This window comes from Lynx rufus, unplaced genomic scaffold, assembly GCF_022079265.1.
Source record: "Lynx rufus isolate CCGP_SWC_20201006 ecotype Redwood Valley unplaced genomic scaffold, mLynRuf1.p SCAF_2, whole genome shotgun sequence".
Lineage (NCBI taxonomy): Eukaryota > Metazoa > Chordata > Mammalia > Carnivora > Felidae > Lynx > Lynx rufus.
This window is the reverse complement of record NW_025814834.1, coordinates 96,700,921-96,728,780: the sequence shown is the minus strand read 5'-3', so window position 1 is coordinate 96,728,780 and position 27,860 is coordinate 96,700,921.

Below are 27,860 nucleotides of genomic sequence, written 5' to 3'. Positions count from 1 at the left end.
CCTGGGGAGACTGGCTCCAACTCCCAGGTTGGCTTTGTCCTGGGCTTCCTTCTTCTCCATCTTGGTCTCATGTGTCTTCATGGGGTCGTTAGAAATTTGGTGCATTCACTCACTTGTTTCCTCCTTTGTGCAGTATTTCCTTTTGTTCTCAGAATATCGGGGCCTTTAGCATCCCTCATTCACGTTGAAAAGTAAACTCTTCCTTCCCTTCCCTGGGGACTCAGTTTCATGATAGTCCTTCCCACACCTGGGGTGGGGGCTGCTGTGTCTCATTGGCATCTTGTTTTTGTTAATTTGTAAGCTCTTTTTGGGAGTGGGTACAGAGCCCTGACCACCTTTCTATCTTCAGCCTCTTACAACAGAGCCACTACATTACAGCCACTCCAGAAAGCATTTGCTGAAGGACTGCCTGAGAAGCCAGAGGGAAATGCACGTGCCTTTCTCTGTCTAGAGCTTTTTTGTCAGTTTCTAAAAGTCAGGGCTCCCCGTGGAGGTGTAAGACTAATGATGATCTGTTGCTCCATCCTAATGGGTATAGTTGATCAGACATGGTTTTTCACATTGAACTGAAATGAGTCTTCACCATCCCAAACAAAAGACCAACTCTGGGAAGGCACAAAGTGCAATGTTATTTGATGACTTCGTGATGAAGGAGTAGAAGCAGAAAACTAGAAAGACACCTCCAATTGCAGAGATGTGGCAGCAGACAGGTTGATTTTAACTTAAATGAGGTATTCGGTTCATTTCTCTGATTGTGGTGTCAGTCTGCATTTATGGGAGAGGTGAGGGAAGGGATATTTGAATCTAGGCCTTCAAAAGTGCTGGGAGGTAAAAAAGGAAGAATTTATGGACCTTGGCTCCTGGATTAGGGATATATCTTTCTCATCTTAGGAAACTGAAAATGGCACAATGTGAACAGGTGGCAATTGAGAATCAACTGGAAGCTACAGAGGAAAATTTGAAAATAGCTAACGAGGAAATATACAAGTACAAGTGAGTTCAGATACTAATTAGCAGTGGCTCATGAAACCCCTGTCCATTTCTTGTTTTTCACATTTGTACAAATTTAGACTCAATTAACAAGTAATATAAATACATATTCAGAGGACATATCCATAGAGAATGAACAGATAGAAAAAGATAAGGTTTAGAAAGAACAAAAAACAGTCAAGTTACTAAACATTTCCAGAACTCCAGTATTGGCCTGACCATGTGGAAACTTCATCCATGCCAACATTCCTCAGGGGTGGTGTCAACTCTCATAATCTATAGGAAAGCAGTGTGTGGTAGGATGAATTATACCCATCAACATGGTAGTGCCATTTGATGGCCCTGGTTTTTGGGAAATATGGTGAAGATATATGTTAAGGGACAAAGAGCTTTCTGATGAAAGACACTTGTCACATGATGAATTAGGGAAAGATTAAAAATGGGAAGGAATTCTATGAACTCTGAACCCTATAGGCATGGAATAATGAGTAAGGAAAGGATGTAACAATAGCTTTGATCCTACTGTACATTTATAATCCTGTAAGAATAAATTGTATCAGGGGACAGATATAAGGTTGATGGGAACGTGGGCAGATTATTTAAAATTATACCCAATATTGGGCCTTATCTGACAAAAGCAATTGTAACTCACAGGCAGCAAATTGAACAAACACAAGAACAGCTGCAGCAGGCAGAGCTCACCTTCAGACACCGGGTAATCTTGAGTTCTGCCTGACATACTGAACCCTTAGCACCTCATGCAGGTGAGTGTAGTGGCCCTTGGAATCCCTAAACACGGGCTTTTCATTGTTGGCTTTTTCAGATTGCAGTTCATGAGAAGAATGCTCAGCACAACTGGGTAAGTGTTTTCTTGTTTCCTCCTCTTTCTTTGGTGCACAGTCTGGCAAGACTGAAGGTGGATGTGTTTTTTCTCCCCCAGATCAAGACTCAGATCTGGGACAGGGAGATGGCAGAACAGAGCAGGGAGGTCGCCCACTTAAAACAGGTTTGGGAGCTTGACGTGTGTGTGTGTTTGTTTTTTTTAATTTTCTTTTTTTTTTTCAACGTTTATTTATTTCTGGGATAGAGAAAGACAGAGCATGAATGGGGGAGGGGCAGAGAGAGAGGGAGACACAGAATCAGAAACAGCTCCAGGCTCTGAGCCATCAGCCCAGAGCCTGACGCGGGGCTCGAACTCACGGACCGCGAGATCGTGACCTGGCTGAAGTCGGATGCTTAACCGACTGCGCCACCCAAGCGCCCCTTGACGTGTGGTTTTATGGGTGTTTCAAGGGATGACAGCTGTGCTGTTGAGTATCTAGTAGAAGATGTGGTGTTGTAACTCTTCAGAAGTCCATTCTTTTTCTGTATCCAAGACTGGATGTTATGGAAGGAAAGAGGCTGCCTGAGGGACACATGAGACAGAAACCAATGCCTGGAAGACCAAAGATGCAGAACCCTCCAAGGAGAGGTAAGGAGCACATTGTGACATGCACTGGCCTAATTTCTGCTGCAAAGCCTGTTCCTTTCGGTGATCATTGTGTGGCCTGGACAGAACCACAAGCACTACCTAAGGATAGCAGGTGGTCTGAAGGGGTGACAGGAGGGTGTTCTCCTCTGGTGCCCTAGCAGCACTGCTAAATTTCTGTAGTTTTCCTTTTCTCATTAGTATAAGATTAATCTAAGTACATTTCTATTCAGACATAGTCATAAAATAACTGCTCACATGTGGAAGGCAGCTTACATATAAGCTGAAGGATTGAACAATCCACCTGGAGCCAGAAGAAACACACATTCTCTTCCGTTGAGGGTTCTTTGATGTTATCCGCCAATTGATACTCTCATTTGTATTCTTTTTTTAGTTAAATTTTTAATGTTTATTTACTTTGTAGAGAGAGAGTGTGAGTGGGGGAGGTGCAGAGAGAGAAGGAGACACAGAATCTGAAGCAGGCTCCAGGCTCTGAGCTGTCAGCACAGAGCCCGAAGCGGGGCTCGAACCCACGGACTGTGAGATCATGACCTGAGCCAAAATCAGATGCTTAACGGACTGAGCCACCCAGGCATCCTCATTTTTGTTCTTAATCGGTAATGAAATGGTGATTTCCCATGATGTACACTGAGAAACCTCTGTCTTAGTGATGACTTCTAGATTGCTAGTTGAGCCTGACCTGTCCACAGTTATTTGATTAATTACAAAACAACATGAACTAAGGCAACATGAGGTCTTTATCAAGGTGAGGGGATGGTTCTCCCCCTTATCCTTGGGGGTCACCTGAGGCATGTGGGATACCCTCTGCCTCTGGTCAGGGACCTGCGTGTAGGGAAAAATTTAAGATATTTGAGGAATGAGAGGAGAGATTGTTTTCATTTCGCACAGTCCTCTAAAAGCAGAATAAACCTCTATCCCTTCTAGGGCCATTAGCAGATCCAGAAACCAGTGTGACCTCTGTGAGTTACAGCAGCTCTGACTGTACCAAGAATGCAGACAAGGACAAGGTAAATGCTGGGGCCATTCTCAGTTATAAGTCTTTCGGGAAACCCTCCTCTTTCGGTACAGCACACTCTGCTGGCCTTGTCTCATTTTGCATGTTGTGTGGTATGTCTGTTTAATTCCTTGTTTTCCAAATGCACATTCATAACCCAGGAGCCCACAGGCTTCTCTGTTTTCATTCAGCTTATCGTCTTTCTGTGGTAAGTTTAGAATCTCGAAGAACTTACAGGTTGAAGACCTTAGGGCTTTTCCTGCGTGTTTCTGTAAATAACACAAGGAGGATGACCCCACACTCCACACGCCAGTCTCCTGGCCTGGCCCACTCCTTCCATGACTCAACTTTGTGGGATCAATGTTATTGTCATTATTTTCCTCTTTTTGGTCAGGCAGTTAATGTGTTCAGACAGTCCCCTTTTCACCAGAACCATGCACTTCCTGGGTGTTTCATATGCATGTTACATGCAACTTATGGTCATGGCTGAGCGATGTTTGCTTTCAGCCCAGTCAGCTGCAATGGTCCACTTTGCCTGTTCTGAGCAGGGTTTGGTCCCTCTTACGGTAAGATTCCAGTCTGCTGCTGCCTTGGGCTTGTAGTTGGGTCTGACCAGATGTATCCATTTGTTGGGACTATGGTCACCCCTAACTGCAGGGTGCTCTTCCTGCCCCTGAGAGACTCTCATTAGTCAGTAGAGCCTTCAGTCAGCCCAGATATCTGCCACCAGTCTGTCTGTTGGGGTTGTAGTGACCCCCAAAGTGCAACACTTTCTCCTTGTGCAGCCCCTTTGAAGTTTTTATTGGTGGCTGAGGCCGGCATTCACATCAGATGTCGGCCTCCAGCCCACTGCGGGGGCTGCAGCCCACTGGTGTACATGGTTATCTTCCCCTCTCCCTGCGCCAGGACAGGCTGTCAGAGATGTTTGCGGAAAGAGTCATGTCAAGAATAGCTTTGCAGGGACTCTGGCTGGGTTGGGTGGGACTGGATGGCACAGTCCACGGGAGAATGCAGGACAGGGCTCCAGGTGTAGCAAGGGAGGTGAAGAGCATTCACACTGGTTCCAGCAAGTGTCTGCATATCTAGGCTTGGGCAGGGTCAAGAAATGGCACCCACCTGGTCTTTCATTCTTGGAGAAGTCAGCTGGAGACCCCTGCCCCTGCTGGGCATGTTCTGAGATTAGTAAATAAATCTTCTATTGTGTTGCCGCCTTTCAAAGGGCTGCCTCTGCGTTTGCTGGCCTGGATGTTTGCTATGCTGGCTCATTAAGGGAGGGGATTCCTATGGCTCTCCAGCTCTCCCAGAGCTAAGCCCTCTGATTTTTAAAGTTCATGGACTTAAGGCCCACTGATTGTATAAACTTGTGAATTTAAGCCCCATGATTTTCAAAGCCGAATATTGTGGGGATTCATCTTCTCAGTGGAGGTTCCCCGTATCTGGGATGCATGGTGAGGGGTCTCTTCCTCTCCCATCTCTGTCTTTGTGGTCTCCCTCCCATTTGTGTTTGGTCTCCTTGGGAGTTCGGTACCAGCCTGCTTTTTTGCTTCCCTACCCTTTCCAGTGTAGCTCCTCTGAGCGATTAAGTGTGGACAGTCACTCTGCCAGGTTTGGGGTTGTTTTCTAGGTTAGTTCTCCTGATATGACTGTTTTCTAGGTGCATCCATGAGATGAGGTAAGCTTAGGACCCTCCTACACTGCCATCTTCCCAGCATCCTTCATGACAGTATTCTTTTTCCAAATAGATTGCCCAGTTTTATTTGCTTATTTATTTTTAAGTTTATATTTTTACTTAAAAACTTTTTAATCAAAATATTTTTTTTCAGGAATAGAATAGTGATTCATCACACCTTTAACACCCAGTGCTCATCCCAACCAGTGTCCTCCTTAATGCCCCTCACCCCTTTAGCCTTTCCCCCCATCCAACACCCTACCAGAAACCCTCAGTTTGTTCTCTGTATTTAAGATTCTCTTTTGGTTGGTCTCCGTTTCTGTTTTTATATTATTTTTGCTTCCCTTCCCTTATGTTCTACTGTTTTGTATCTTAAATTACACATATGCGTGAAGTCATAATGATATTTCTCTTTCTCTGACTGACTTATTTTGCTTAGCATAATAACTCTAGTTCTATCCACATTGCAAATGGTAAGATTTTGTTCTTTTTGATCACCAAGTGGTATTCCATTGAATATATATCCCACTTCTTCTTCATCCATTTATCAGCATGACAGCATTCTTATTATGATGTCCTCTTGTAATGGAAGCATTTTGTCATGATTGGTTGCATCTGCTTTAAAATCAATATCTAGGGGAAGTATTTTTCTTCTTATATTCTCAATAGTGTTTCAGGTGTAACATAATTTCCTAGTAGCATTATAATTCCTTTGGATTTAATTACAAAATATGACCAAATCTCACCCATCACTAGCTATATGTTAGATAGATCTTCATTATAGCAATCTCTAATTACTTTAAATTTGGAAACATCCTAGTATTTGGGCTTCAAATATGTTCTTGTGATCTTCTAAACTATAAGTTATTTATTGCACAAAATGTAACATCTCAATCACTCCCAAAGCATTCTTTCATTTTAAAAATGATCTTTTCCCTTGCAACCATCATCTAGTAAACTGTGATTTTAAGTGATTTTCTTAAACACTTCTGTTTGAAAAACATATTGATGAAGCATCATATCTTCATGTTAATTCTTTTTCCATTCTGTAATATAAATGAATTAAAAATGGCTGCTATATATTGGCAGGCTGGTCCCATTTGCTCAATATGCTGCTGGTGCCAAGCTCAAATGTTTATACATCCAGTTTGTTGTTGTTGTTGTTATTGTTGTTGTTGTTGTTATTGTTGTTTTTAAGTAGCCCTAGGGGCGCCTGGTGGCTCAGTTGGTTAATCCTCCAACTTCAGCTCAGGTCATGATCTTGCGGTTCATGGGTTTGAGCCCTGTGTCGGGCTCTGTATTGACAGCTCAGAGCCTGGAGCCTGCTTTGGATTCTGTGTCTCCCTTTCTCTTGGCTCCTCCCCTTCTCTCTCTCTCTCTCTCTCTCTCTCTCTCTCTCTCTCTCTGTCTCTCTCTCTCTCAAAAATAAATAAAGATTAAAAACAAATTTTTTTAAGTAGCCATAAATTGGTTTGTTTTGTTTTGTTTTTTGTTTTGTTTTTTCGCCATTTCACTCTCTGCCTGATCTTCATGCCTGTGAAATTACGACAAACATCGGCTAATCAGAGTAAGATCACCTCTGGCTGTCAAAGACCCTAAGCTACTGGTGACTTCTGAACTTGAGTCCCTCAGCCAGGCTGCTGAGAGACAACACGTAGGCATGTAAGTACCCTCTCCACATTACCTCTTCCTAAGACGATTCCTTGCCCTCTTCTACTTCAGGGTGGTAGCCACTGGAAGGTCAGATGCTGTGAAGGACCTCCCCTCATGCAGACCTGTCAGAGTGGCCCAAATAATGCTACCTGCATGCTGCTGCCACCTCATGGTCACATCTTTCTCCTTCAGCCTGAAAACTCTTGAACTCAACCGTACATTCTTCCCAACGTTGAATGTTTTTCTGAATTGGAATTATTTGATTCTGTTGTATTGCCGCTAAAAAGAATGCATGGAAACAAATTAAAAACAAGGATTCTTTAGAATAAGTGAGCTAGTCACAGTGAAACACCTGGCCATTTGTACATTTTTGGAAAATGTTAAGCCATGATGTGAAAAACATCGTCCAGAATCTAAATAGGTCCATGCTGTAAGATCACCAACTTTATAGTGAGCCCACCAGTGACACACTCTTTGAAAATCAGAAAAACACATAATTCCATACTATAGAATACAATGTGGCATATATGTTATCATCTTAGTGTAAAATATGTAAAATGGCTACTTTGGTCAATTATATTTATTGTGTATTCAATTTTTTATAACATACATGCTATTATTTAAATAAAACAGCAGTAAGAACATGAAAATGAGTGTCAACTGCTAGTAAATAACAGAACTCATTATGCAGTTACATGTGTTAAAACAATGATTATTCATATACTTTTAATATTATTACAGTTTTAGATTTATTTTAAAAAGAGTCCATATGGTACCAAATAAATGAGTATTTTCAAAGCTGAAAGCATTTGCATTATGTAGATACCCAGTCCTCCAAGAGGTGACATGTAACTTCCCACTTCTTGAGATGTACACTTATTTCTCTAGAGAGAACATACATCATGGACAGGGGAGAAACCTGAAAAGCACTACCTCAGCCGTGTGATGAAACATGAAATTAACAGTGGCAATTCATCTTGAGAGTAAACATTCTTGATATGAATCGATAAGGATGGCATTTTGCCTCTGTGATCTTGTGCCACCAAGCACATAACTCCAGTATAGTCATTTGAAAAAAACATTAGAGGGGCGCCTGGTTGGCTCAGTCGGTTAAGCATCGGACTTTGGCTCAGGTCATGGTCTCACAGTTCGTGGGTCTCAGCCCCACATCGGGCTCTGTGCTGACAGCTCGGAGCCTGAAGCCTGCTTTGGATTCCGTGTCTCTCTCTCTCTGCCCCTTCCTCACTCACACTCTGTCTCTCTCTGTGTCTCAAAAATGAATAAATGTTAAAAAAAAAATTAGACGTATACCAACTGAGGATCATCCCACAAAATACATTCTACAAAAGTACCCCTCAAAACTTTGCAGATCATGAAAAATATGGAAAGTCTGAGAATTGTCATAGGCAGGTAGAGCCTAAGGAGACAGGATGACTGGATGTAATGTGCCAACTGGGATGAGTCTGGACCAGGAAAAGTTAAAACCTCAGCAAATCTGAGTAAAATAGACATTGGTCGATTATATCAATTTTTGATTACTATACCAACTCATGTGACATTAATAATCAACAAACTGAGTCTTAGGTATGTGAAAACTCTCAGTACTATCCCCACAATTTTTATTCAGTAAATCAAACCTATTGTAAAATTAAAAGTTTATTAGTAATCTTGGTTTATGTTTTTAACACATAATATGGCATAATTAGTCCTGCCCTGAGTGACTAGTATCTACTCTTATAGTTCTTACTATTGTTTAAATAATAACATTTATGTTATAGAAAACTGAATGATACACAGTATTATGTAATTCACAGAAACAGAAACATCTAGTTTCTATAGTTTATGTTAAGATAATAAAACATATACAACATATGATATATAATTATTTCTGATCTAGAATGGGTGTGTCACTGATGCACTTTCTATAAAGTTTGTGCCTACCATGACATTGGCTAATTAGTATTCATAAAGACAAAAACGACAATAAAAGAATAGTACCAACATGGGCGATATAGATTACTGTGGGGGATAATATGAAGTTGATGTTAAGACACTGTATTCCTAGGGTGTTGGCTGTTATTTCACCTCTTTCTTTTCTAATTTTATTTATTTTTGTCCTCTCTTCTTTTGTTAATGAGTCTGGATAACAGTTTATCAATTTGGTTTATCTTTTCAAACAACCAGCTCTGGTTTTCATGATGTGTTCTATTTTTTGTGTGTGTTTTTATTTCCTTTATTTCTGCTTTAGTTTTTATTATTTCCTCCCTTCTGTATTTGGGCTTTGTTCTTCTAGGCTTAAGGTTAGTTGTTTTTTTTTTGTTGTTGTTGTTGTTGTTTGTTTGTTTTGGTTTTTTTTTTTTTTGAGTTTTTTCTTACTTCTTGAGGTAGGCCTGATTGCTATAACCTACCCTCTTATATCAGCTTTTGCTACATCCAAGACTTAAAGTTTTCATTCAAATTCCAGTTAGTTAACATCCAGTGTAATATTAGCCCCAGGTATACAATATAGTGATTCAACACTTGCATATGACACCTGGTGGTGCTCATCACCAGAAATGCAATCCTTAATCCTCATCACTTATTTTACCCATCTCCCATCACTTATTTTACCCATCTCCCACCCACCTCCCTTCTGGTAACCATTTGTTTCTCTATAATTTCTAGTCTGTTTCTTGGTTTCTCTCTCTTTCCTCCCCACCCCATCTCCTCCCTGTGTTCATTTGTTTTGTTTCTTAAATTCCACCTGTGAGTGAAATCATATGGTATTTGTCATTCTCTAACTTATTTCACTTAGTATAATACTCTGTAGGTCTATCCGTGTTGGTGCAAATGGCAAGATTTCATTTTTTTTATGGCTGATACTATTCCATCGCATATATCTATATATACCACACCTTCTTTATCCATTCAGCAATAATGAACACTTGAACTGCTTCCATAATATGACTGTTGTAAATAATGTTGCTAAAAACATAAGGGTACGTGTATCCCTTTGAGTTAGTGTTCTTGTATTATTTGGGTAAATACCCAGTAATGTGATTGCTGGATCATAAGGTAGTTCTATTTTTAACCTTTTGAGGAACTTCCATACTCTTTTCCACAGTGGTTGCACCACGTTTGCATTCCCACCAATCAGTGCACAGGGGTTCCCCTTTCCTCATATCCTTGCCAACACCTGTTGTTTCTGTGTTGTTGATTTTACCCATTCTGACAGGTGGGAGATGATATCTCATTGTAGCTTTTTTTTTTTTAACATTTATTTATTTTTGAGACAGAGAGAGACAGAGCATGAGCAGAGGAGGGTCAGAGAGAGAGGGAGACACAGAATCCGAAACAGGTTCCACGCTCTGAGCTGTCAGCCCAGAGCCCGATGCGGGGCTCAAACTCACGGACCGCGAGATCATGACCTGAGCCGAAGTGGCGGACGCCCAACCGACTGAGCCACCTAGGCGCCCCTCTCATTGTAGCTTTGATTTGTATTTCCCTGATGATAAGTGAAGATGAGCATCTTTTTATGTATCTGTTGGCCATCTGGATGCCTTCTTTGGAGAAGATGTTGCCCAATGTCTGTTGCCCTTTAGTTTTATTGATTGTTTTCTTCGCTGTGCAGAAGGTTTTTATTTTGGTGTAGTCTTAGTAATTTATTTTTCCTTTAATTTCCTTTGCCTAAGGAGGCATATCTAGAAAGAAGTTGGTACGTCCAATGTCAAAGAAGTTACTACCTATATTCTTTGCTAGGATTTTTATGGTTTCAGGTCTCACATTTAGGGTTTTAATTCATTTTGAATTTATTTATGTGTATGATGTAAGAAAGTGTCCAGTTTCATTCTTTCGCATGTTGTTGTTCAGTTTTCCCAACACCATTTGTTGAAGAGACTTTCTCCCATTGGATCATCTTTCCTGCTTTGTTGAAGATTAACTGATCCTATAATTGTGGGATTATTCCTGTGTTTTCTATTCTGTTCCATTGATGTCTGTGTCTGTTTTTGCTTCAGTATCATACTGTTTTGGAGCCACAGGAAGGATCCATTTCTGATTGATATAACAATCTCCTAGTCAGTTAGAGGTACTTGACTGAGAAATCATTGTATCATTCAGATATGGATGGATCCTTCCTCTGTCTCTGTGTTTCCATGCCTGAACTTCTTGCTGTGCCCAAGAATAAGGTAATCTTCAACAGTAGATGGGACATATGAAAAAGACACAGGAACCATCTGAAAGGATTGCCACTGATCAGATCAAGACAACCTGAACATCAAAATAAATCATGGCAGGAATGGTTTCCCAATACTGAATGATAAACAATCCATGAGTCTACAGTGATACCTAAAAAACATTTTTAAAATGGGGATTGGAGAAAAGAGAAATACCTTTACAAAAGATTACACACAAATAAAGGTAGAAATAGAAAATGGAGATAAGAAATCACCTTTTAAAAACCATCATTCTAACAGTTTGGCCACCAATTATCAGTAGATGCTAAAGTTGTTGGGTGAAATAATGTTGGGGCATAGGAAATGGACTGTGGGAACCACAGTGAACTTAATAACTAACACACAAAGAAACCAGGCTGTGTCATGTGGCTCATGATGCAGGGTCAGTGTGAAGGGCACAGTATCAGACAGTAAAAGATTTTGAAAAGAGAAGAAAAAACAGAAAAGTATAGACAAATAGAATGCACATATTGGTGGTGAATGTAAAGTCCAAGAGAAGAAGGTCACATTGAATTCACTGGATAAAAAGATCCTGTTAAAAATCAACAACTAGCTAAACCAACCAACCAACCAACAACTATAAGCTGGTGACATGATACTCATCTAAAATGCAAGGTCATAGACATTTTGAAAATAAGACACTGGAAAAAACTGAAGTATGCAAACACCAATCAAAAGCTGCTCTGGGTATAGTAATATCAGATAAAATATACAGAAGGCAAAAAGCATTGCTAGATATAAAGAAGGTTGGTACAAAGTAATAAAAGGTATAGTTCACCAAGAAAGGAAAAGTTGTGCATCCCCAATTACATGGCTGGCAACCGTATAAAGGGAAGTATGCCAAAAACTGCAAGAAGAATCAAATCCTCAAGCAGAGTGGGAGATTTTTTCACAGCCCTCTCTCAGCAACTGATAATGGGCAGACCCCAAATCAGTAAGGATGCAGAAGATTTGAACAGGAAGCCATCTTAATATAGATTATATACATAGACATATATAGAAATATATGTAGGTAGTATATATAAACATATGTTAAATAAATAGTTAAAATAGATACAATAAAATATGCTTTAATATATTTTCCTAGTAGATATTAGGGAATACAAAATATAAACTTTAATATTATATATAATTAAATGTAAATAATACGAATATTACAAATACTATAAATAAATTTTAAAATCTAATGCATAATATATTAACATACAGAATTGTTATTTATAAAATTAATACTTTATAATAACACTTATATTAATACTTATTAATATATTATAATTATGTATTATGTATTTTTTGTATGCGATTTATCATAAATATATATTATTTTAATATGGTATATTATAATCAATATAATAATTATAAGAAATATAATTATAAATATTAATATATAGATGTATAAATACACAAAATAAATGTAAATATAGGGAGAGAAATATATACAGAAATACTCTATCAATTTCTATGTGTATATATATAAAATATATGTATAATCTATAGATTTCTGCACATTTGCAATTATGTTCCAAGAACATCCTCTGTGGGTTTCATTCTTTTCAAATATATTTAGACTTGCTTTATGGCCAAACTATGGGAAAGAGGAGAGAGGGAAACAAACCACAAGAGACTCTTAACAATAGAGAATAAACTGAGGGTTGATGGAGGGAGGTGGGTGGGAGATGCACTGGATGAGTGATGGGTATTAAGGGGGGGCATTTGTGATGAGCACTGGGTGTTGTGTGTAAGTGGTGAATCACTGAATTCTGTTCCTGAAAACAATATTGCACCCTTATGTTAACTGAAATTTAAATGAAAAAAAACAACTTTTGTAAACATATGACATGTGCTTAAAAATAATGTATCCCCAGCTGCCTGGGTGGCTAGGTCTGTTGAGCATCGACTTTGGCTCAGGTGACTGACGCCCTGTGAGTTCGAACCTGGCATTGAGATCTGTGCTGACAGCTCAGAGCCTGGAGCCTGCTTCAGATTCTGTGTCTCCTTCTCTCTCTGCCCCTCCCCCACTTGTGTGTGCGCGCTCTCGCTATCAAAAATAAATGTATAAAAATTTTTTTAAAAAAGTATTGCTTTAAGCTTCAGCACTTTTTAAAATTAAGACTTGTTAGGGGCGCCTGGGTGGCGCAGTCGGTTAAGCGTCCGACTTCAGCCAGGTCACGATCTCGCAGTCCGGGAGTTCGAGCCCCGCGTCAGGCTCTGGGCTGATGGCTCAGAGCCTGGAGCCTGTGTCTGATTCTGTGTCTCCCTCTCTCTCTGCCCCTCCCCCGTTCATGCTCTGTCTCTCTCTGTCCCAAAAATGAATAAACGTTGAAAAAAAAAATTAAAAAAAAAAAAGACTTGTTATAGTTTTTTGGGTATTGAGCTGTGGAAGTTCTTTATATATTTTGGATATGATTGCTTTGTCAGAGTTGTCATTGGCAAATGTCTTCTCCCATTCAGTAGATTGTCTTTTAGTGTGAATGGGTAAAGAAGTGATTGATATATATATCTATACATATCTATACATATATTGATTGATATATATATATATAGATATATATATCACACAGCAATATTATTCAGCCATGAAAAAGAATGAAATCTTGCCATTTTCAACAACATGGATGGAACTAGAGAGTATAAGGCTAAGTGAAATAAGCCAGTCAGAGAAAGATAAATACAGTATGGTTTTATTCACGTGTGGAATTTAAGAAACAAAGGGTGGAACAAAAGGAGAGAGAAACAAACCAAGAAACAGACTTTTTTACTGTAGAGAATAAGCTGATGGTTACCAAAGGGGAGTTGCTTGGGGGATGGGTAAATTAGGTGATGGGGATTAAAAGGTGCACTTATCATGATAAGCACTGAGTAATGTATAGCATTGTTGATTCACTCTATTGGACAACTGAAATTAACAAAACATTGCATGTTAACTATACTGGAATTAAAACTAAAAACTTAAAGTATATATAATTTGCATACAATAAATAAAATCAGAAAATTTATTATAAATGTAAAGTTTGGATCACTGATATAAAGGCAAATAAAAAGAAACCATTAAAAAGCATCAAAAAAAAAACCCCAAAAAACAAAAACAAAAACAAAACCCTAAGCTAAAATGGAACCAAAACAGGGAAGGGAACAATGATATTCAATTGTATTTAGATGAAATTGCCTGCCTGAAAAGTCCCTTGAATGGGCTTTAGCTCATTGCAGTTTGAAAAAGGACAGTAGCAAGTATAAGACAAGCTCAAAAATGAATGGAGGGGTCAGGTCCCAGTGTACTCTGTCCCCTTGTGGGAATTGCTAAGGGAAACACTTTGGTGTTTTGATTCCATACAGATTAAAACTAATTAAGATGTCATTTTCACCTCTTAGGTATACAGAAAATGCACAAGTTTGATCACACTGTCAGCAAGACTTAGGGGAAACAGGCATTCTTAGACATTGCTGGTGGGAGTGTGAATATAAATTGGTAAAACAACAATTTATTAACTAGAGGGTATAATTCTAAGTGAAATAAGTCAGAGAAAGACAAATACCATATGACTTCACTGACATGTGCAATTGGAGAAACACAGCAAATGTACAAGCCAAAAAGAGACAAACAAAAAAACCAGACTCTGAAATACAGAGAACAAAATGGTGGTTGCCAGAGGGGAGGTGGGTGAGGGACATGTGAAACAGATACAGGGGATTGAGAGTGTACTTATCTTGAGGACCACTGAGAAATATATAGAATTTTTGAGTCATTATACTGTACATCTGAGAACAACATAACACTGTATGTTGATTATACTTCAATACAAAAATGAATAAACTGTACATGGGATGCCTGGGTGGCTCAGTTGGTTGAGCCACCAGCTTCGGCTCAGGTCATGATCCCACCATTCTGAGTTCAAGCTCTGTGTCAGGCTCTGTGCTGATAGGTCAGAGCCTGGAGCCTGCTTCAGATTCTGTGTCTCGCTCGCTCTCTGTCCTTCCCCTGCTCACACTGTCTCTGTCTCTCAAAAAAGGAATAAATGTTAAAAAAATTCTTAAAAATGAATAAACTGTACAAACAAGTAAACAATTTAGGTATGGAAGGCAGTCTAATAAAATTAAAGATGCATATACCATATCCCCACAATTTCACCTTGTTTTAAGGTGAAAATTAGCGTACAGATTGGCTACCTTTGTGTAAGAGGGGATACAGATATTTATTTGCTTGATTGTGCATAAAGAACATGGGAATACACAAATGGAATTAAGAACAGAGATTTCCAAGAAGTAGAAGTCTGAGGCTACTTTTTTTTCTTTTAATAGCAGTTTTAGGTTTACAGCAACATTGAGCAGAAACAGAAGTTTCCCATATGCTTCCTGCCCCTCTACATGTATAGGTTCCCCTCTATCCATGTCTCCCACCAGAGATGTACATTCATTACAATAGATAAATTAACCTACATTGACACATCATTACCAGCCAAAGTCCACAGATTTCATTAGGGTTGATTCTTGGGTTGTTCATTCTGTGGGATTGGACAAATTTTTTTTTTTTTTTTAAAGGAAGGAGCAATCTCCAACGTTTATTTATTTTTTTTGGGACAGAGAGAGACAGAGCATGAACGGGGGAGGGGCAGAGAGAATGGGAGACACAGAATCGGAAACAGGCTCCAGGCTCTGAGCCATCAGCCCAGAGCTTGACGCGGGGCTCGAACTCACGGACCGCGAGATCGTGACCTGGCTGAAGTTGGACGCTTAACCGACTGCGCCACCCAGGCGCCCCAGGATTGGACAAATTTTGGTAACATGTATCCACCATTATAGTTTCATACCCACTAGTTTCACTGCCCTAAACATCCTCTGTGCTGCACCTATTCATCCCTCCCCCTCCCTCTCCCTAAGCCCTGATAGTCACTGACCTTTTTACTGTCTCCATCATCATGCCTTTTCTAGAATGTCATATAATTGGAATCCTACTGTATGTAGCCTTTTCAGATGGCTTCTTCCACCTAGTAACATCTCTTTAGGTTTTCTTCCATGTCTTTTCAGAGCTTGATAGCGTCTTTTTTTTTTTTTTTTTAACATTTATTTCTGAGACAGAGAGCATGAACAGGGGAGGGTCAGAGAGAGAGGGAGACACAGAATCTGAAACAGGCTCCAGGCTCTGAGCTGTCAGCACAGAGCCCGACGTGGGGCTCGAACCCACAGACCGTGAGATCATGACCTGAGCCGAAGTCGGACGCTTAATCGACTGAGCCACCCAGGCGCCCCGATAGCTTATTTCTTTACAGCACTTTACAGGAATAATATTCTTTACAGGAATAATATTCCATTGTTAGCTATACCACAGTTTACTTATCCGTTCACCTATTGACAGACATCTTGGTTAAATCCCACTGTTGGAAATTATGAATAAAACTGTTCTAAACATCCATGTGTAGGTTTCTGTGTGTATAAAAGTTTTCAGCTGTTTGGATAAATACTAAGGAGCACAATCAATTGTTGGACTGTAGGGGAAGAGTTGTGTAAGAACAACTGAACTGTCTGCAAAGTGGCCGTACCATTTTGCATTGCCGCTATTCTAACAGATGTGTAGTGGTATCTCACTGTTGTCTTATTTTATTATTTTTTAAATGTTTATTTGTAGGAGAGAGACCAGGAGAGGTGTGGGGTGGGTGGTGGGGACAGAGATTCCAAAGCAGGCTCTGTGCTCACAGCAGCAATGTGGGGATTGAACTCATGAACCATGAGATCATGACCTGAGCCAAAGTCAGATGCTCAAGCAAATGAGTCACCCAGGTGCTCCCTCTCTATTGTTTTAATTTGCATTTCCCTTGTGACATATGATGTAGAGCACATTTTCATATGCTTATTTGCCACCTGTATGTCTTTCTGGTGTGGTGTCTTTTAAGGTCATTGTCCCATTTTTGAATTAGGTTGTTCTCTTACTGTTGAGTTTACAGAGTTCTTTGTGTATTTTGATAACAGTCCTTTACAGATGTGTCTTTTGCAAATATTTTCTCCCAGTCTGTGGCTTCTCATTTTGTTCTTTTGATGAGAGTGACTTCTTATTTGTTTTTACTCTTTAATATTTGGTTTGAATCATTGGACTCCAAAACTTAACAGTATGGTTTGAGGAAAAAAAAACTAAACTTGTTTGAGAATGTGCCCTGGAAAAATCTGGTGTACTTAAGCTTACTTTGTATTTCATAACATTGAAGCTATAGTTGCAACTATGTGCTCATTCCTGGCATAAACACATACTGAATCAAGTGTTGTTTTTCCATTTGTTTAATAAACATTTACTTTCTAAACTATACAATGGTTGCCACTCATCCTGAGACTCCACTCTGGTTCTGCACTGCGAGTGGTGAAGGCATTTATTGTCCTGACCCTGGAATTCCTCTCCCATGACCAGGACCAGCTCACCCAGGAGCTGCAGCAGCATGTGAAGTCAGTGACAGCCCCATATAAGTACCCGAGGAAGGTGATTGAGGGCAGATGGATGGGATCTGGTCCCCAACAGTGGTTCCTGGGGCTCTGCTGCCCCAAATCCCCTAGCGTGGCCATAGAAAAGCTTATGTAGCCAACAGATTGAGCATTTTTCTCTACAGAAAAAGCATTTAACTTAGTGGTTTGGGGAACCAACTTAATCAGATGGAATCTTTATCTCTTGTCAGAAAACCAAAAGGAATCCATGGCTGGCAGGTCAGCCTAAAAGAAAAAAATCACACAAGTGCTAGAAATATCCAAGAAGGTTATTTGTAATCTTTAAAAACTGAAAAAGAAATTCCAGTAGACGACTGCCACATGTTTTAAAAACATTATTTGTATTAAGAAATACATTCTAAATTGCAGCACAATACACATATAGATACATAACAGATAAAAGCTAATGAACTAATATTTATTCTAACATACAATACATTCTGATAGTTTTTATTCTGCTTCATTTGTTTTCAGTGCCCTGTTCAACCTATGGAAATGTCTAGCTGTTGAGAAATGATTAAATTATTCATGGTATTTGATGTTCTTATAATTTAAAAAGATGATGCAGATCTCTAGTTTGAAACATCAAAATATCACAACAATATCTTACTAAGAGAAAAAACAGCAGGCTGTAAATGAATGTACATAATATCCTATCCATTGAAACACAGTTTGAAAGGATACATATGCCAAAATTTTAACATTTCTTTCTTTTGTAATCATACATTGCTGCATTTTCTGAATGTTTACAATCAGGACCTAAAGCCATTCAGCTAACATTTATTGAGCATTCACTATGGGTGCCAGGCTCTGGACTCAAAGATTTACGAGTTTTATAATTTCATTTAATTCCCTTCAAACTTAAGATGGTGTAACCATCCATTTTATGGAGTGAAAATGGAGGCTCAGAGACTTCCAAGTAAATTGCCTGCAGTTGGGGTTAATAAAACGATGGAGGTGTGTCTCATGTTCATGAAATACAGCCAGACCAACACTAAACCACCCTACACACCTAGAAAACTGATTTGAGGATTAACACAACAATCTGCACAACCTGAACCACAGAATTCAGCAGGTACATGGCACGGAGAGCTGAACTTGGGGAGCGAGAAGCGGCAAAAGGTAGGGAACCACTTTTGCGGGCAGAGAGAGGATGGAGACTGGGGAGAGGGGGAGAATATGGGGAAAGCACCCCTCCCCAAAAGGAGCTGGAGAGAAAGTGGGAAATTGGAAACAGCCACAGGGACTAAACTAAAAAGGGAGAAAAGAGAAAGGAGAGGGTTTAAATTCCATTAAGACTGTAAACAAGGGGAGCGCAAAGGCTGTAATTACGCATCTCGATACCTGGCGGTGCTCTGGTGGGAAGGGGAGAATCCCCAGGAAAAGAGTGGGGTCTGGGAGGTTCTCGGGCCACACAGGGAAAAGCGGTGCCACTGCTGGTCCCAGCAGACCCCGGAAGGCAGCCACATTCGCTGGTGCTGGGGCAAGGTTGTTGAGGGTGAAGCCTGGTGCCAGATGTGTGTTGCGATTTTCCCTGGTCCCTGAAATGCTGAGGCTATACTATCTCGCAATCTTTTTTAGGGGCGGGATGGCACCTGGCCAAAGTCTCGGGGCACCAGCAACAGCAGGGTCCAGCAAGCGTTACTGGGTGCAGCCGATATTCAGCCATTGCTGATTCGGCCACTGCTCGGTGAGAGCCTCCCGCAGAGAGGCGGAGCGGGTCAAAGCCACAGTCCTTCAGAAGTAAGGGGCTGGGGAAAACAGCCACATCTGAAACAAAACTTGGGAGAGAGGTACTGCCTGGGGCCTGGTCACGGAGAGTGGAAAAGCAGGGAGTGGATGAGAGCTGAAGACGGAGGACCGGTGTGCAATTGCTGATCTGGGAGAACGGACTGGGTGGCTGGGTGGCGCCATTTTTCACCACTCCCACCGATGCGCACCGCAACAATCCACCCCAGTAGGCTAGCAGCGCCATCTAGTGGAGAGCAGAGCTGTTACACTGAGCCCAGCCCAACTGGGCCAACTTCGACCTTCAAGAACACAAGTTTCACTATCGGCTTAGTTTAGGGACTATAAAGCGCTACAAAGACTGACTTTAACAAAGTAATTTCAGTCCTACTTCAATCTGTTAGGTCCACCTATTCAATTTTCTTTCATTTTTTTTCTCTTTTACTGAATACAGAAAGAGAAAAAATTCACTTTTATTTTCAGTTTTTATTAAAAATATCTTTCTTTAATTTTTATTACTATATTTTTTATTTTGTGTATTTTTTTTCAAATTCTACTTTGCTTCCATCATTTTATTTTAGTCTACTTCAGTGTACTCACCTTTTCAAATTTGCAATTTCCTTTTTTCCTTTCTTTTTTCTCTTTTTTGTTTCTTTTCTTTTTCTTGAATGCAGAAAGAGAAAAACTTCATTTTTACTTTCAATTTCCATTAAAAATATTCTTATTTAATTTTCATTACTATATATTTTTGCTTTTATGTAAATTTTTTTCAAATTCTATTTTGCTTCCATCATTTTATTTTAGTCTACTACAGGGTGTTCACTTTTTTCAAATTTTCAAATGATTTCTTTCTCTTTTGTTCTTTTTTCTCTTTCATTTTTCTTTTTTCTTAAATACAGAAAATGAAAAAAATCATACTTTTAATTTTTATTACAAATATTTTTCTTTAAATTTTTTTCTACTATAGTCTTTACTTTTGTGTATATTTTTTCAAATTCTATTTTACCCCCATCATCTCATTTTGGTCGACTTCAGTGTATTCATTTTTTCAAATTCTCAAATGATTTCTTTTTTTTTCTCCCCCCCCTTTTTTTCTCTAATCTGTCAAACCACTTTCAACACCCAGACCAAAACACACCTAGGATCTAGCATCATCTATTCAATTTTGTGTGTGTGTGTGAGTTTTTAATTTTTAATTTTAATGCTTTTTTATTTTAATTTTTTTTAATTTCAATTTTTCTGCCTCATTAATTCCTTTTCTCCCTTCAAAATGACAAAACGAAGGAATTCACCCCAAAAGAAAGAGCACGAAGAAACGACGGCTAGGGATTTGACCAACAAAGATACAAGCAAGATGTCTGAACCAGAATTTAGAATCACAATAATAAGAATACTAGCTGGAGTCCAAAATAGGTTAGAATTCCATTCTGCAGAGATAAAAGAAGTAAAAAATAATGAGAATGAAATAAAAATGCTATAACTGAGCTGTAATCATGAATGGATGCCGCGGCGGCAAGGATGGACAAGGCAGAACAGAGAATCAGCGATATAGAGGACAAACTTATAGAGAATAGCAAAGAAGAAAAAAAGAGGGAGATCAAGGCAAAAGAGAACGATTTAAGAATTAGAGAAATCAGTGACTCATTAAAAAGGAACAACATCAGAATCATAGGGGTCCCAGAAGAGGAAGAGAGAGAAATAGTGGTAGAAGGGTTATGTGAGCAAATCAAGGTGGAAAACATTCCTAACCTGGGGAAAGACACAGACATCAAAATCTAGGAAGCACAGAGGACCCCCATTAGATTCAACAAACGCCTACCATCAACAAGGCATATCATAGTCAAATTCACAAAATACTCAGGAAAGGAGAGAATCATGAAAGCAGCAAGGGAAAAAAGTCCTTAACCTACAAGGGAAAGCAGGACAGGTTTGCAGCAGACCTATCCACAGAAACTTGGCAGGCCAGAAAGGAGTGGTGGGATATATTCAGTGTGCTGAATCAGAAAAATATGCAGCCAAGAATTCTTTATCCAGGAAGGTTGTCATTCAAAATAGACAAAGAGATAAAAAGTTTCCCAGACAAACAAAAATTAAAGGAGTTTGTGACCACTAAACTAACCCTGCAAGAAATTTTAAGGGGGACTTTCTGAGGGGAGAAAAGATGGAAATGTGTGTGTGTGTGTGTGTGTGTGTGTGTGTGTACCAAAAGCAGTAAAAGATTAGAAAGGACCAGAGAACACCACCATAAACTCCACCTCTACAAGCATCATAATGGCAATAAATTCATATCTTTCAGTATTCACTCTAAACGTCAATGGACTCAATGCTCCAATGAAAAGACATAGGGTAACAGAATGGATAAGAAAACAAGATCCATCTATATGCGGTTTACAAGAGACCCACTTTAGACCTAAAGGCACCTTCAGATTGAAAACAAGGGGATGGAGAACCATCTATCATGCTAATGGTCAACAAAAGAAAGCCGGAGAAGCCACACTTATATCAGACAATCTAGACTTTAAAATAAAGACTGTATCAAGAGATGCAGAAGGGCATTATATCATAATCAAGGGGTCTATCCACCAAGAAGACCTAACAGTTGTAAATATTTATGCACCAAATGTGGCAGCACCCAAATATTTAAATCAATCACAAACATAAAGAAACTCATTGATAGTAATACCATAATAGTAGGAGACATCAACACCCCACTCACAGCAATGGACAGATCATCTAATCAAAAAATCAACAAGGAAACAATGGCTTTGAATGACACACTGGACCAGATGGACTTAACAGATACATTCAGAACATTTCATCCTAAAGCAGCAGAATATACATTCTTCTCCAGTGCACATGGAACATTCTGCAGAATAGATCACATACCGAGACACAAATCACCTCTAAGTAAGTACAAAAAGATCGAGATAATACCGTGCATATTTTCAGACCACAACACTATGAAACTCGAAATCAACCACAAGAAAAAATTGTAAAGGCAACAAATACTTGTAGACTGAAGAACATCCTACTAAAGAATGAATGGGCTAACCAAGCAGTTAAAGAGGAAATTAAAAAGTATATGGAAGTCAATGAAAATGATAATACCACAACCCAAAACCTCTGGGACGCAGCAAAGGTGGTCATAAGAGGAAAGTATATAGCAATCCAGGTCTTCCGAAAGAAGGAAGAAAGGTCTCAGATACACAACCTAACCTTACGCCTTAAGGAGCTGGAAAAAAGAACAGCAAATAAAACCCAAAACCAGCAGAAGACAGGAAATAATAAAGATTAGAGCAGAAATTAATGCTATTGGAAGCAAAAAAAAAACCCCAAAAACCAGTAGAACAGATCAATGAAACCAGAAGCTGGTTCTTTGAAAGAATTAACAAAATTGATAAACCACTGGCCAGTTTGATCAAAAAGAAAAAGGAAAGGACCCAAATAAATAAAATCAAGAATGAAAGAGGAGAGATCACAACCAACAAAACAGAAATAAAAACAATAATAAGAGAATATTATGAGCAATTATATGCCAATAAACTGGACAATCTGGAAGAAATGGACAAATTCGTAAAAACGTATATACTACCAAAACTGAAACAGGAAGAAATAGAAAATTTGGACAGACCCATAACCAGTAAGGAAATCGAATTAGTAATCAAAAATCTGCCAAAAACAAGAGTCCAGGGCCAGATGGCTTTCCACGCAAATTCTACCAAACATTTAAGGAAGAGTTAACACCTATTCTCTTGACACTGTTCCAAAAAATAGAAATGGAAGGAAAACTTCCAAACTCTTTCTATGAAGCCAGCATTACCTTGATTCCAAAACCAGACAGAGACCACACTAAAAAGGAGAACTATAGACCAATTTCCCTGATGAACATGGATGCAAAAATCCTCAATAAGATATTAGCCAACCAGATCCAACAACACATCAAAAAATGTATTCACCACAACCAAGCAGGATTTATACCTGGGATGCAGGGCTGGTTCAATATACGCAAAACAATGGGATTCATCACATCAATAAAAGAAAGGACAAGAACCATATTATCCTCTCAATAGATGCAGAGAAAGCATTTGACAAAATACAGCATCCTTTCTTGCTAAAAACCCTCAAGAAAGTAGGGATAGAAGGAGCATACCTCGAGATCATAAAAGCCATATATGAATGACCCAACGCTAATATCATCCTCAATGGGGAAAAACTGAGAGCTTTCCCCCTGAGGTCAGGAACAAGACAGGGATGTCCACTCTAGCCACTGTTATTCAACATAGTATTGGAAGTCTTAGCCTCTGCAATCAGACAGCACAAAGAGATAAAAGGCATCCAAATCAGCCAGGAGGAGGTCAAACTTTCACTCTTCACAGATGACATGATACTCTATGTGGAAAACCCAAAAGATTCCACCACAGAACTGCTAGAATGGATTCATGAATTCAGCAAAGTTGCATGATATAAAATCAATGCACAGAAATCGGTTGCATTCCTATACACCAAGAATGAAGCAACAGATAGAGAAATCAAGGAATCGATCCCATTTACAGTTGCACCAAAAACCATAAAATACCTAGGAATAAATCTAACCAAAGAGGTGAAAAATCTATACACTGAAAACTATAGAAAGCTTATAAAAGAAATTGAAGAAGACACAAAAAAATGGAGAAGGATTCCGTGTTCCTGGATAGGAAGAACAAATACTGTTAAAATGTCGATACTACCCAAAGCAATCTACATATTCAATGCAATCCCTATCAAAGTAACACCAGCATTCTTCACAGAGCTAGAACAAATAATCCTAAAATTTGTATGGAACCAGAAAAGACTCCAAATAGCCAAAGCGATCTTGAAAAAGAAAACCAAAGCAGGAGGCATCACAATCCCCGACTTCAAGCTATACTACAAAGCTGTATTCATCAAGACAGTATGGTATTGGCACAAAAACAGACACTCAGTTCAATGGAACAGAGTAGAGAACCCAGAAATGGACCCACAAACGTATGGCCAACTAATCTTTGACAAAGCAGGAAAGAATATCCAATGGAATAAAGACAGTCTTTTCAGCAAGTGGTGCTGAGAAAACTGGACAGCGACATGCAGAAAAATGAACCCAGACCACTTTCTCACACCATACACAAAAATAAAATCAACGTGGATGAAAGACTTAAGTGTAAGACAGGAAACCATCAAAATCCTTGAGGAGAAAGCAGGCAAAAACCTCTTTGATCTTGGCCGCAGCAACTTCTTACTCAACATGTCTCTGGAGGCAAGGGAAACAAAAGCAAAAATGAACTCTGGGGACCTCATCAAAATAAAAAGCTTCTGCACGGCAAAGGAAACAATCAGCAAAACTAAAAGACAACTGACAGGATGGGAGAAGATATTTGCAAATGACATATCAGATAAAGAGTTAGTACCCAAAATCTATAAAGAACTTATCCAACTCAACACCCAAAAAACAAATAATCCAGTGAGGAAATGGGCAAAAGACATGAATAGACACTTCTCCAAGGAAGACATCCAGATGGCCAACCGACACATGAAAAAATGCTCAACATCACTCATCATCAGGGAAATACAAATCAAAACCACAATGAGATACCACCTCACACCTGTCAGAATGGCTAACATTAACAACTCAGGCAACAACAGATGTTGGGGAGGATGCAGAGAAAGAGGATCTCTTTTGCATTGTTGATGCAAGCTGGTACAGCCACTCTGGAAAACAGTATGGAGGTTCCTCAAAAAACTAAAAATAGAACTACCCTATGACCCAGCAATTGCACTACTAGGCATTTGTCCATGCGATATAGGTGTGCTGTTTCAAAGGGACACATGCACCCCCATGTTTATAGCAGCACTATCAACAAGAGCCAAAGTATGGAGCCAAATGTCCATCGATGGATGAATGGAAAAGGAAGATGTGGTATATATATATACAATGGAGTGTTACTCGGCAATCAAAAAGAATGAAATCTTGCCATTTGCAACTACGTGGATGGAACCGGGGTGTATTATGCTAAGTGAAATTAGTCAGAGAAAGACAAAAATCCTATGACTTCCCTCATATGAGGACTTTAAGGGACAAAACATGAACATAAGGGAATGGAAACAAAAATAATATAAAAACAGGGAGGGGGACAAAACCGAGGAGACTCATAAATCTGGAGAACAAACTGAGGGTTACTGGAGGGGTTGTGGAGGGGGGGAATGGGCTAAATGGTTAAGGGGCATTAAGGAATCTACTCCTGAAATCATTGTTTCACTATATGCTAACTAATTTGGATGTAAATTTAAAAAAATAAAAAAAATAAAAAAAATAAAAGGATGGAGCTGGAACTCAGACTTACATGTATCTAACAACAGAGATCATGCTTCGAGTGTTAGGCTGTACTGCCTCATAGAGAGGAGAACGCAAGATGCATACCAGTTAGTATGGACTAGATGTTATTGTGGGTAATAAATAGCCTCAAAGTCTTAATGGCTTATAATAAGGGAAGTCTCTTCCTTGCTCATGCCACTTGTCCACGATGGTCCTCCTGAGACCAGGATAAAAGAGTACCCATCATAGGTAACTCCCAGGTGCCATAAGAGATGGACAGAGAGGTGACCAGACACAGTTGTTCCCAAGTATTGTGTTCGAGGTGGCACAATTCACCCCCACTCACATTTCACTAGTCAGAGCACATCACAGGGCTGTGTCTAGCTTTCCAGGAGGACAATGTGGCATGTTTGGTGGAGCCTAGGGAGGCTACCACAAGGTACCAGCCTGTCTGGGGGACTGTGCAGGGGCAAAGGAGGGACGTGTGGAATATTGGTAGGAAATGTTAGCAGGACTAAGGATGGGTTCTTCCTCAACTAGGTGGAATTTGTCCCAGAGCTGCCCAAAATCATCACTGGCAAGACTAAGAGAAGTGGACTTTGGAAAAAGGAATTTGGTCAGATGTAATCAGCAAAACACTCAGAAATCACTGTGTGGTCATGGACAATCCCTGACTGCCTCAGTTTCCCCACAATGGAGAGGATGAGGAGGGAGTGTTGGGCAATGATCTGTAACTGCATCAAGAGTGCCCACATTCCAACATTTTTGTTCTTTTAAATTAGTATCAGTTCCTATCCTTCCTCCAAATCCCTGGGTAAGTGCTCAAATGTGGCCTGGGTAAGAGAACACTGACATCAGCAGCCAAGGTGACCCTGTGTTGTGGTTTTATCCTGTGAATGAACTGGCACTAAATGCTGTCCTTGCATAATTCTCTCCAAGTCCCATAAGAGAAGTTTCCAGGGCTAGATTCTCCCTCCTGGTTCCAGGGGCCCTGGGTGACTCCTTATGCCCGTTCAACAACTAGGACACAGAGGTCAGGGGGACACTCCTGTGGCCTCAGGTGTCCGTCTCTGCCTGGCTTGCCCATGCCCTGCTGGAGGTGATGCCAGGGCCAGAGCTAGTGAGGTGTCTGGGGAAGGGAGAAGGGGCCGAGGGCAGCCCAGCGTGGTGACCCCACTTGCTTGTAAGACCATGGCTCACTGCTCCATCCACCATCCCATGGATCTGCTGCCTCTGCTGCCTCTGAATGCTGCTGCTGCTTCCCGGCCCCAGCCTGTGCCAGTACAGGTGAGTGAGGGATCTGCCCCTTGGGGACTCATGAGTCCTGCAGGACTCCTCCAGCTCTTTCCCGGGGTGCCCAATCCTGCCTTCCTTCCGTGGGTCCCAGGAGCTCTGTTTCCCCAGCCCTCCCTTGGGGTCTTCACTCACTCACCCTTCTCAGGGTCCAGGAATAGTATTCTCAGCCTCACCAGGGGCCCAGAGCCCCCACTCCACCCCCACTTTATCACCTCCTCCTGCCATCTGCAGCTCTCCCAGCTGCTGGCCTGTGATCCTGAGCTGACCCTTCACTCTGTCCATCCTTGGGGACTAAGATGGCACCACAAGGGTGGGGGGTGAGGGGAACACTGGAGGATGAGAGAAAAATGGGCAGAGGGAGCTGAGCCTGAGGGTGGGGAAAGCACATATTGTCTCTTGCTCATCCACCCCAGGAGTCACCCTTGAAGGGCCCCCTCTGCAGCTGCTTATTTCTGAGCTGCACAGACACACATGTGCAGAGGAAGAAACAGACACCACAAACACAGAGACACACAGGCATGGAACCACCCACAGCCTCCTCTGGGGACTCAGGTATGGGGCTCATGGACAGGCTCACACACAGACCTACACAGCAGAGGAAGAGAGAGGGAGAGGAGAGAGGGAGAGTGAGCGAGATCTCTCTCTCTCTCTCTCTCTCTCTCTCTCTCTCTCTCTCACACACACACACACACACACACACACACACACAGGTACATACACTCAGGGATACATACATTCAGGGACATGTGCAACACTCCCACGAAGGAAACCGTACACACACTGGGCACACACAGAAACCATACACACACAGTTGTGATCAGAAACACCCAAAGTGACAGCAAATTCACACATACAACCATTACACGCACAGACACGAAACACAGATACACACAGATACTCCCACAGGGACACACGTACCCGAGAGATACAGATAATACATACAGTCACAGACACAGAGATTTGCACAGCAGATATATGCTCATTCAGAGACACAGACACAGACACAGATAACACATGCATACAGATAAACACAAGAG